The sequence below is a fragment of the Marmota flaviventris genome, chromosome 12, assembly GCF_047511675.1.
Source record: "Marmota flaviventris isolate mMarFla1 chromosome 12, mMarFla1.hap1, whole genome shotgun sequence".
Classification (NCBI taxonomy): Eukaryota; Metazoa; Chordata; class Mammalia; order Rodentia; family Sciuridae; genus Marmota; species Marmota flaviventris.
In genome coordinates this window covers 9558609-9571666 of record NC_092509.1, presented here as the reverse complement: position 1 = coordinate 9571666, position 13058 = coordinate 9558609, and the positions used below count along the sequence as shown (strand labels likewise).

Below are 13058 nucleotides of genomic sequence, written 5' to 3'. Positions count from 1 at the left end.
GATCCCACCAGGGCCCAAATCGCTAAGGATAAGTTATAAGATAACCAACCACCTGCCCTCAGTTTCCTGTACAAGCTAATTTAAAAACTCCTTCATTGCAAGAATGAGAATATAAATATTTGGACATTTTTTTTTTCTTGTAGAAAACTATGTATATAGCCCGTGATGGAACATATCAGGCATTTAAATATAATTCATATATTTCCACTTGTTATAGTTACCATTATTTTTGCATATTACCTTTTTGCTCATATATATTAGGAATGATAACTAAATACTATTTTTGGTACTTTTGACACTGTAGATGTTTGAATAATTTAAATAATTTATGTAAACTTAAATTATGAATTGATTCATACTTTCTAAAATATTAAAATTCAGCTTTCTTTTTTACATAAACACGAATGGCTAATAATTAGTAAGTGTGGTGAGACTAAGTGTTACTGACAGATTGACCAAATTGTCACCCCAAAGGAGTATTCAAAAGCTAATTTTTATTATTAAACACAAAAAATTATCCCTTTCTTGTTGATGGAAAGCATAGCTTATTCATAGCTACCTAACTGTAACTATAGTTCTCTTTAAGTTGTTACCATCCCACAGGCAGCATTTGTTATTTGGTTCTTATGTTTCAGCTGTTAGTGTCAAGCTTCATTCTGAACCACCAATCTGTAGAGAGATAAATATTGGAATTTGGTTCTATGAATTTAGATCAGTAGAAGGATAATCTTGTCTTCTTCGACCCACCTTGGCAATATTTTGCAATGTTTAGAGACATCTTTTGTTGTCACAACTGTGTGTGGGATATCTAGTTGGTTGATGCCAGAAGCATCCTACAATTCATCGGACCACCTCCCAACGAAAAAATTAACCAGTTGTAAAAGGTCAATGCTGCTGATATTCAGAATATGTATAAAATCTCTTATCACTTCATTTTAATTCTTCTCTCTGTTCCTCTCCTGTCCACTCTGCTCACATCACTCTTTCTTCTTGTTATGTTTCTATCAGTGGGACAGAATATCTGAGATAAACTTAAAATTAGGAAATATTTCTTTTGGCATAGAATTTTGGTGTGAGTCAGTCCATGATTGCTTGACCCATTGCTTTGGGTCTGTGGTAGCACCGTACATCATAGTGGGGAGTGCATAGTGGCTGGGGAACAGAGATGGAGAGAGAGAGAAGGAGTGGAGGAAGGAGTTTTGGACATTATACAGTCCTGCATTTTAACAGGTTTGTTAGTATAAAAAAAATTTCTTTACTTTTTTTTTATACATACAGTTAGCTGCCTTACAGTTACTTGATTATAGTTCAAAGATCTTTTTTACATTAGTTTTCATATGTCCTTGTCATAAACACACTGTAAATATGTAGGACTACATTATCTTCTTTATTTGACAGATAAGGAAAGAGACATAGGTCAAATGACTTTCCATATTGTTAGAGCAAGTTAGTGATAAGGGAGTCGAAGATTTGCAGCCAGGTCTTGATGCCTGGGACCCTTTTAAAGTCACCAATTATTTATTAGCCCATTTAATCTCCCTAAAAACCATTGAATTGGATAATTGTTCCCACTTTATAGATAAAAAGTTGGTTTATGGAGATTAAATTGTGTATTAAAGGTCACCAAACTCATAATGTAATTTTTTAAAATATTTTGTGTCAGTTGCAGTAGGACACAATACCTTTATTTGATTTTTAAATGTTGCTAAGGATTGAACCCAGAGCCCCCTGCATGTCTTTTTTTTTACCTCCCTAGCCAAAATTGCACCTTATGTGCACCAGTTGCATCTCAGGAACCTAAAAGTCCTATTTAGGTGAGACTAGTCAAAATTTACTGCCTTTCACCCCTGCCAGTGTGAACACAATTAGGATTCTCTTATTCTAATTCCTCCTAAGGCACATTTTTTTTTCCTGATCTTTTAATCCCTTTCAATCTCTTGGAAGATCCTGCTCTGTTCATCATTTCTTCTTGCTTGTATTTTCAGTTTCTCCCTTCTCACTCTTTTTAATTCAAGTTTATTGAAAGAAGAATCTACAGATGCCATCTCCATTTTTCTCCTCCTGTTTTTTCCATAAATTTCTTGCAGTATAGATTCTGCTCTTCCCAGTAAAAAGCCTCTTTTCTGTCATTCTCAGTGAAGTTCTGATTGCCTTATTCTTTGCCAATTTTTTAAATTTCTTCATTGATTTTTTTCACTTTTGTCTTTCTGTTCACTATTTCATTTGTTTGTACTGTACTTCTAATTATATTTTTCTGCTTGTGTTATTTTGTTCTTTTTCTAGGGTTTTTCTCTTCTGTAGATAGACGTTTAGGTTATTGATTTAAACCATTTTTTATAGCTGTTATTTTGTCTCTATTCACTGTTGTATTTAGCTGTATCCTATAAATTTTGGCATGTTGTTTTAGTTTTCTTTTTTTCCAGGATATTTTCCCACTTCCTTTATGAATTTGTACTTCAAAAAATTGGTCATTTAGGAGTATGTTGTTTTCTTTTCCCTTACTCGTGAATTTCCCCAATTTTCTTCCAGTATGGATTTCCAGAAGGAAATAATTCCGTTGCATTCCACTGTTTTATATTATTAGGGTTGTTCATGACCTATCACATAGTCTATTTTGGAGAATATTTAAAGTGTGCTTAGGAAGAATGGCTAATGGGTTTTGGGGAAGAGTGTTGTATAAATGTCTATAGGCCTGTTGTCTTACAGTGTTGTTCAAAACTTCTGTGCTCTTGCTATTTTCCTTATTGATATTTCAATCTAGTATTGAAAGGGGGAAGTTGAAGTCCCTAATTAATACTTTTGATTTTATTTATCCTTTTAGCTTTTCTTTTTGTCTAATAATAGGTGCAAATATATTTTAATTTTTGAAATGACTTGGGTCTTAAATGCCCCCAAGAGTTCATGAGTTGAAGGCTCATCCCAAATACAGCAGTTAAGAGGTGGGGCCTTTGGGGGGGGGGTGATAGGATCATGAGTGTTCTGGCCTCATGAGTGGATCCATACATTTGTGGATTCATACATTAATGAGTTGTAGGGGAATGGCTTTCTTCTAAAAGTGAGCTCTGTGTGTGTGTTGGCCACCAGAAGATTAGCAGCTTTCCTGCACCAAGTGCTTCTCAATTGCCCAGGCTGGCTTAATAGGCCTAGAGCAATCAAGCCATGCAACCATGGACTGAAACTTCTTAATATATGAACCAAAAATAAATCTTAAGGGTTTTTTTTTTTTGTATTTTTCAGTACTTATTTGGTTGAATTCATGAACATAGAAATCTGTGGATTCAGAGACTTTCTGTACATTTTATAAGAAGTTATTTTTTATTTATATTTACTTTTTTGAAATATTTTCTGCCTTCATTTATATATATATATAAAGATTTATTTCATCACATTTTCTTGTGCTATTATTCCATATATGTATGTTAGTAACTGAATGAATACAAATGATTTTTACTTTATATAATCATATCTTTTAAAAGAACTGGGAGAAGTTATATTTATATTTATAGCTAGTTATATTTTTGTTAGTTTTACTGACTTTTCATTCATTCCTGCAGATTTGAGTTTGCTCCTGTATCATTTGCTTACTCCCATAGAACTTATTCACAATTGCTTTTTCTGTATACTTACATGTTTTCAAGAATGTTAACAATGATTGGTATTAGCCCCAAAATACAATTGTATATTTTTAATGAGATTACTCTTTAAAGTGATTAAGAGAAGAAAGGGGAGAAATATGTAATTAGAGTATATTTTATAATTATATATATAGTTACCTTCACTATGTATGCTCTGATTTATTTTCTGTGGCTTTGAATTACTGTTTAGTGTTGTTTTCAGCCTAAAGTGCTCCTTTTAGTATTTGTTGTAAAACAGATCTTCTATCAAGAAATTTTAGTAGTTTTGTTTTTTGGAACATCTTGTTTTCATCTTCATTTTTTAAAGATAGTATTGCTAGGTATAAGATTCTTGGGTCATAGTTTCTTACTTTCATTCCATTGCCCTTCTGACTTTTGTTTCTTACAAGTCAGCTGTTAATTTTGTGTCCATGGGGGTTTCTTTATGTTTGACAATTCTTTTTTTCTAGGTACATTTAAATTTTCTTTTTGTCTTTCAATATTTTTACTTATAATATCTCTGGGTATGTATCTCTGTATTTATCCTGTTTGGAATTTTTGAGCTTCTTGAACATATAAATTAAAACTTTTTTTTTTAAACAAATTTTAGAAGATTTTAGCCAAAATACTGTAATAACTTCTTCACTTCCTTCTCTTTTCTCCTAATGATATCCCACTTTTCTCTGAGATTCAGTTCATTTTTTTCATTGTTTTTCTGTTTGTTCTTCAAATTATCAATCCCTGTTAATCTGTGTTTAAGATCTCTGATTCTTACTTCTTCTTTGTATTCTTTTTTTTTATTTGATGGATATTCACTGTGTTCCTAAGGCTGGCTTTAAATTTGTGATCCTGTAACCTCCCTAATAACTCCCTAATAACTTGTGTTATAGGAGTGTACCACAGTGCCTAGCTTGATTCATTCTTGTGTCAGTTCAAATCTATTATTGGTTTCCTCCAGGTAACTCTCCACTTCAAAAGTTATTTTTCAACTCTAAAATTTCTATTTTTAATTCCATCTACATAACTATTGATATTGTATTCTTGATGAGACATTGTAATCATACTTTCTTTTCATTCTTTATACATGGTTTCTTCTAGTTTTTGAATATATTTATAATAACTTCCTTTAAATTGTATCTGTTAAGTCCAACATCTGCACCCCTTTAAAATCAATTTGTATTGTCTCCCCTTTTTCCCAGCATATATGTCATAGTTTACTATTATCTTTGCACATTTCACAATATATATTGAAAAATTGACATTTTAGATAACATAGTGTAGTTAGTGGCTGTGTACTCATGCCCTTCTGGAAATGGAGGGATATTAATGTTCTTTGGTTGAACATTTAATTAATGAGTTGGCTGAACTGACTGTATGAAGTCTGTTCCCCCACAGTGTATAATCTGTGATGTTCATGTTCAGATTTATTTATTTATTTATTTTCTTCAAGATTCTTCTAGATTTCCTATCCCATGCTTATCCTTTGATTAACACAAGTATTGGTCAAAGTCTGTGCTTATACCCTCTCGTCATTTAGATGTTTTATTCTTTACTGTTGGATATTGGTATTGCATGGGGATATTATCAGAATTGAAGTAATTTTTGTTTTTCCCCATGTTTGGATGGAAACTAGTAGCTTGGGGTTTTTATTTCCACTTATGCCTGAAAGAGAGAGCAGCCTTGGGCATACCCACAATCCTCTAGATTGCCAGGAATGTGTGTGCTTTTGCTTTATAGCCCAGGTTTCTAGGTTTTAGACTTGGGGCAGAATAGATTATTGTTCAGCCACTGTTTGATCAAAGGTTTTTCTTCAGCCCTCAGTGACAGTGAGGTGTTCTCCTTTTGTTGAAGATCTGTGTGTGCTTTGGGAATATTTCCATGTGCTCCATGAACTGCTTTGATTGTTCTTGAGTTAGTTCAGCCTATTACTTGCATGCAACCTGCCCAACACTGATTTTACTTGGGTGGCTATTTCTTTGCTGATTCTCTCTGTTAAACTTCTTATTGCTCTACCATTTTGTTGGTTGCTGCTTATATCATGGAGCTGTGAACAACTTCTTAATTGCTTTCCATGAAGATCTTATTGTTTCAATCATTGTACTTAGGTATTTATTTCTGTAAGCTCTCCTTTCTTGACTAGATCTGCCTGCAATAGGGCTCATGGAGTCATTTCATAAGTCAGAACGTGGAAATGTGGGGAATGTAAGGAGAAAGCAGGTTATGGCTTAGATGTCACCAACTAGCACTTACTATGACTTAGTAGATTTTCTTGAATGAATGTTTCTGTATTTGTTATATGTTCTTAGCACAGTTTCCAGAGTGATTAAATGATTGTTTGAAATAATTTGCCCTAGTCAAGTTGCTATTTTTGGGGGGAGAGATTCTGTAGCACTGTATTTTTCCATTCTAAAATTCAGTCTTCTGGTTTTACCCATTTAAAAAAAATGATAAATTTTTTTATCTCTTTTTGTCTATACATCAATTTATAGATTTCTAATCTTTAGTCTTCATCTCCATAACTTTGTATTGATTCACTTTACCTGTTGAAGAATCTCAGAAGTTTTTCCTGTATATTTTTCTATATTTTTGTGTGGGCTCACTTGATCCAGCTGAAGCCCACTGAAGAGCTGAGGATGGTGTGGTGACAGAGTCCAAAAGACACCTCTGGAGACCAGTTTTAGAAAACTTGATTGACTTTATTATTGCAGAGGTAAGCCTTTTATGCATAGCCTGTTACTGGGCAAATTAGCTTGCAACACTCTTAATAGTGGCAGCCAATGGGCTAACAGGTCAGCAGCAAAAAAGCAGAAGGAAGGAAACATGCTGTGCACCTGAGGGTGGCCAGGTTACCATGGTGACGGAACTGGTTGTGGTCAGTGTTCCAAACCACAAATATCCAGACTCAGTGTGCTGAGCCCTAAGAGCCCCTCACATAGGCAGTGTAGGCTGCTTTCCAGCTCACAGGCCTAGCATCCTGAGGTTTGATGTGTGCATACTTGTGGTGTTGATCAGCATGTTCCTTTGCTCTCAATAATTTCTACAAATTGGCAGCTGTCCTGAAACTGGATCAGACTCAGGTTCGATCCCCTTGGCAGTACTGTGTATGGAATTTAGCCAAATATAGCATCCCTCTGAATCACCTCATGGCTTATTAAAGCAAATATTACTGAGTGCTAGGCCCATACTTTCTGATTCAGTAAGTCTAAATCATGGTCTGAGAATTTGCATTTTTGGCAAGTACTCAAGTGATTCTCAGGCTGCTAGAAAACATATTTTGAATGTGTGATGGCATCTCTTTTTGTATCCTAGTAGCTATTTGTGCATACTGTTTGTGTTTATTTATTTATTTGAAAAAGTGATACTATTCTATTTTTTTTCTTTTTTGGGGGGTACCAGGGATTTAATTAAGGGACACTTGGCCACTGAGCCACATCCCCAGCCCTATTTTGTGTTTTATTTGGAGATGGGGTCTATCTGAGTTTACTAGTGCCTTGCTTTTGATGAGGCTGGCTTTGAACTCGCAATCTGCCTGCCTCAGCCTCCTGAGCTGCTATGATTACTTACATGTGCCACCATACCCAGCTACTTTTTAATTTTTTTAATTGGAATATTGTATAAAGAGACACATACCCTTACCTACTCTTTGGTTACCCAGTGTACTATTAACTGAGGAAAGGTAGGATAATTTCTTGATATTTTCCCCTTTAATTTACTGATTTTAAGTAATGAGGTAGTTCCCTGTCTATTGAAGGTAATCAATTATAAAAATATATTATTAGTAATAATTAGCATTAAATGAATTTGGTGGTTCTAATCAATTTCAAGTATTATCATTATTGAAGCTGAAATTATTACATCTTTGGCCAGTGGGAGACTCTTGAAGTTGACTCCTGAGTCCTACAATCAGTCATTTCTTTTTTTTTGAGGGAGAGGAGGTTTATGGGGAGGGCTACTGGGGATTGAATTCAGGCATTCAACCACTGAGCCACATTCCCAGCCCTATTTTTTAGTTTGTTTAGAGATATGGTCTCACTGAGTAGCTTAGCTCCTCACTATTTTTGCTGAGGCTGGCTTTGAACTCACAATCCTCCTGCCTCAGCCTCCCGAGCTCCTGAGATTATAGGCATGCACCACCATGCCTGGCGAAATCAGTCATTTATTTTAGAAGCCCTGTCTAAGGTGTGATATTGGGTTGGCCATTTTTTTCTATGTTCTTACTTGCAGAGGTTAGAAATAAGTATATGTTTTAGCTTTCTTGCTGTTGTTACCAAAGGACCTGATAAGAACAATTTTAGAGTAGGAAAAACTAATTTGTTCCTCATGGTTTTAGAAGTCTCATGCCATTGATGGCCAACTACATTCCTCAAGGCCTGAGGAAAGGCAGGACATTATGGCAGAAGACTGTGGTGGAAAAAAGTGACCCAGAACATTGCACTGAGAAGAAGAGAGAGAGTGCTGTGCTCGACAAGGACAAAATATAAAGGCCAAAGGTATGCATGCCCCCATGGACCCACTTCCTTCAGCTGTACCCTATCTCCCTACAGTTACCACCAAGTTAATTCCTACCAGGGGATCAATGAACTGATTATGGTTAAACCTCTCATAACCCAATCATTTCACCGCTAAACTATCTTGCATTGTCTCACACATGAGGTTTTGGGAACACCTAATATCTACACCATAACCAATGCACAGATTTAAGATAAGGTAAAAACACTTCACAGGCTCTCATTGATATCAATTTTGACTTGAGATTTCAGACTGTACTGTGTTTAAATCTTCCATTGTATCTCTTTCCTGTGTTCCAAGAATTCTGGTTTTCAAGGACATAATGATTATAGAATTAGAAAATTTGATTTTTATTCATTCATTTTTATCCCATGTTATATAGGTAACATTATAATATAGGACACTAATACCATTGAGTGATGACACTAATACAATTGAAAACATTAGAATACGTCTTTTGTATATACTCTCATCATCTTACTAGTATTTGGTGCTGGAGTTATTTCCTGACACCTCATTTTTTTTTTTAGCAATATTCTAGAAGACTTTCTCTGTCTGACTCCCTCCCTGTTGATGAGGACTGAAGAGCCAAGTGAGACGAAAGAAAGGACACAGGGGGTCCAAAGCTTGGTGCAGCATTTATTATTGGCAAGCACAGCGTTTTATAATTTACAGTGGGTTCCCAATCGTGGAATGCAACCTTGAGGTTAGGCAGACAAAATACTAAAATATATATTTTTTAAAACAATGCTATGTTTACATTTATATCCTTAAACTTTGTCTTAAATCTGTATTACCAGCTAAGCATAAGGTAACAGGAACATTCCCCAAAATAACTCTACCACAAGGAAAAGACATGAAGCACATCCACAGTCTCAAGAGGAATTTATGGCAAATCTGACCATGTCACCTGAGCATGTTCTGAGAACAATCTGATATTCTTGCTTTTTCTGGCCTGCCAGGAACTCAGAGGACATTAACTCCTTAACATCTGCAGCTCCACCAAAGTCCTGAGATCTCAGACAACTCCATCACTACCTTGCTGGAAAGAGGGTACAAAGAAGAATAAGACACATCCATGTTCTCCAAACCTAAGTGTCAGCCTTGCTGGTATATGTGGTATCATTCTGGTATAGGGAGTCATGACCATAGAATCTGAGATTCAGTTTTTCTTTAATAGTAATGTGAATCATTTGATTTCATACTTCCTAAAATGAAACCTTTTTTTCCCACTTTCTACTCCTATCAGGAATAGCTTCCTTTATTCATAGAGCTCTTTATACTTCTGGCCTCCCTTTCTACTGTATTAGTCAGGTGGAGTTCTTCAGAGAACCCAAATTAATAAGGTGGATGGATGGATGCATGGATTAATGTAAGAGTATGGAGGGAGTAAGGGAGATTGTACTCATTTTAAGGAACTAGCTCACATGATAATGGGAGCTGGCAAGTCTGAAATTTGTAGGACAGGCCAATAGTCTAGAAACTCAGGCAAGATTCACATGTTATCACGTTCTTTTCTGATAAGGCCTCCCATTAATTTAATAAGGCCCACTTTATGGAGGGTAATATGCTTTATTTATTTATTTATTTTTAATTTTTTAATTAGTTGTTCAAAACATTACATAGCCCTTGACATATCATATTTCATACATTTGATTCAAGTGGGTTATGAACTCCCATTTTTACCCTGTATACAGATAGCAGAGTCACATCGGTTATACATCCACATTTTTACATACTGCCATACTAGTGTATGTTGTATTCTGCTGCCTTTCCTATCCTCTACTATCCCTCCCTCCCCTCCCCTCCCATCTTCTCTCTCTACCCCATCTACTGTAATTCATTTCTCTCCCTTGTTTTTTTCCCTTTCCCCTCATTTCTCTTATATGTAATTTTGTATAATGATGAGGGTCTCTTTCCATTTCCACGCAATTTCCCTTCTCTCTCCCAAATTGGTGCGGCCAATTTGGAAATATGCTTTATTGAAAATCAGCTAAGTGTAAATGTTAATCATATCCACAGAGACTCTCATGCAACATCTAAATTAGTATTAGACTACACAGCTGGGCAGGTAACCTTAGCCAAGTTGACACATGAAATCACCATCACACCTAAGTTGAACACTAAATTTGTTGTCCAAATTGAGATTTTTTTTTAGAATAAGGAGTTATAGATTATAAATAAATCAATATAATTTTATATATAGACTATTATATGATTTTACTCATTGACAATTTTTAATCATTGTTGAACCTACAAAATAGTCCTATTAAAAATTGTTCTAAAAATGTTAATATTTACCTATGTTTATTAATGCAAAAAAATTGTTCTGTTGAGCTTCTCAACATTATAAAGAACATCAATGGGATTCTCAGTAAATGTTCATATACATTATTTAGTATTTTAGCCATAAAATTGGGTATTTATATATTTCTGAAAAAATGTATTTTAAAAATTTGGTTGTATTATTCTTAATTGTCTCATAAAATTGTGTTTTTTTCAAAGTTCATTTTATGTTTGCTAAATTTTAAAACATTGAAAAATTTGAAAAAAAAACTTAATAGCTGCTTTTCTCTGTGAGTTAGGATTTAAAAATCTTAGAACAGGTTCTCAAATCATAAATGCTAAGGTACCTTTTCATTTCCACGAAAATTCCACCAAATTGAGATTTTTCTAAAATTCTAATTCTTAAAATATAATTTAACATGCTGATCAACACCACAAGTATAAACCTATGTAAAAAAAAATACAGATAGTGAGTTAGAAAAGATCACAAGAAGGCTCACTATGGAGCTCGCCAAAAAGGGTTGTATCGGTCCTGGTATTGATATGCCTACCCCAGACATGAGCATGGCAGACATGCCCCAGAGAGAGATATCCTGGATCTCCGACACCTATGCCAGCACCAGAGGGCACTATGATATTAATGTACATGCCTGTGTTACTGGTAAACCCATCAGACAAGGAGGCATCCATGGATGCATTCTGCTACTGGCCTTGGTGTTTTTCATGGAATTGAAAACTTCATTAATGAAGCTTCTTACATGAGCATTTTAGGAATGACACCAGGATTTGGAGATAAAACATTTGTGGTTTCTGGGTTTGATAATGTGGGCCTGCACTCTGTGAGGTATTTACATCATTTGGGTGCTAAATGTATTGGTGTTGGTGAATCTGATGGGAGTATATGGAATCCAGATGGTATTTACCCAAGTGAACTGTAAGATTTCAAACTGCAACATGGATCAATTCTGGGCTTCCCCAAGGTGAAGGTCTATGAAGGAAGCTGACTGTGACATACTGATACCCTGCTGCCAGTGAGAAGCAGTTGACCAAATCCAATCCACCCAGAGTCAAAGCCAAGATCATTTCTAAATGTTCCAACGAACCAACCACTCCAGAAGCTGATAAGATTTTCCTGGAGAGGAAAATGGTTATTCCAGATATCTACTTAAATATTGGCAGAGTGACAATATCTTACTTTGAGTGGCCAAAGAGTCTGAATCGTGTCTTTTCAAATATAAAATGGATTCTAACTACCAATTACTCATGTCTATTCAATGGAGATTAGAAAGAAAATTTGGAAAGCATGGTGGAACAATTTCTGTTGTACCCACTCCAGAGTTCCAGGACAGGATAATGGGTGCATCTGAGAAAGACATTGTGCTACACCATGGAACATTCATCCAGGCAAATTATGCATACAGCCATAAAGTATAACCTGGGCTTGAACCTGAGAACAGCTACCTATGTCAATTCCATTGAGAAAGTCTTCAAAGTGTACAATGATGCTGGCGTGACTTTCACATAGATGGATCATGGTTAACTTTTTATGACCCTCTGTAACATCTGTTGACCTATCACAATTTTACATGTAACTGCACAAATTTTTCTCTAATGACTCATTAAACAATGGACACAGTTCTCAACAATTCAGTCTGATTTAGCCCCTTAAGAAGAAAGAAATTATGTTTAGGGGATCATGTACAATCTGAAGAGTGTGAAAATAGAAATCACATATTCCAGGAAGCTACTGAGGCAATTTGCTTTTAAATAAAAAGTATCTTCCACCTGGGGAAAAATGGTCCTTATATGTTTCCCAGTATGCTGTCCTCACTCCATGACCTCCCCCTTTGTTTGTGTACTAGACACAAAATATCAATGATGTGACTCACTGGTTTGGAATTAAGACATTATTAAGTATAATTTTGTTCATTTACTTGAGATATTAGGTCAAGTTCTAGACAGGGTTGACTTATTGTTAATTAGTATAAATAAAGATCAATATAACTTAAATAGCTTTTCTTTAATTGAGCTAAAGTAATTTAGAATTGATTACTGCCAGATAATAGAAATTCTCCATTTCCAAAATGTACTCTAGCACGACAAATCTTACATTTCTATAAATATTAAAAGACTGTAGGAAGGGAACTCTACTGTAGTTTGCTGAAACTCTTATGTAACCTCTCATTAATAAAACAGCCATGTTAGTCTTATGAATGTCTTTCTGTTTCTGTTGACAACTTTAGTAATTTTAGTTAACATTCATGAAGGGAAAGAGAAATATATTACCATTAAAGGATATAGACACTTAAAACAAGACTGAATGGCCCAGGACTGAATGACTCTTTTTTTATTTTTTTTTTTCCTTTTTTTTAATTGGTTGTTCAAAACATTACAAAGCTCTTGACATATCATATTTCATACATTAGATTCAAGTTGGTTATGAACTCCCAATTTTACCCCAAATACAGATTGCAGAATCACATTGGTTACACATCCACATTTTTACATAATGCCCTATTAGTAACTGTTGTATTCTGCTACTTTTCCTATCCTCTACTATCCCCCCTCCCCTCCCCTCCCATCTTCTCTCTCTACCCCATCTACTGTAATTCATTTCTCTCCTTGTTTATTACTGAATGACTCTTGTAG

At 35.0% G+C, this 13058-nt stretch overlaps 1 pseudogene; it reads left to right on the top strand.

Annotated features, from left to right (window-relative positions):
• The first annotated feature begins 9265 nt into the window (after positions 1–9265).
• On the top strand, positions 9266–11934 carry LOC114102513 (glutamate dehydrogenase 1, mitochondrial-like; annotated as a pseudogene).
• Positions 11935–13058: the final 1124 nt, after the last annotated feature.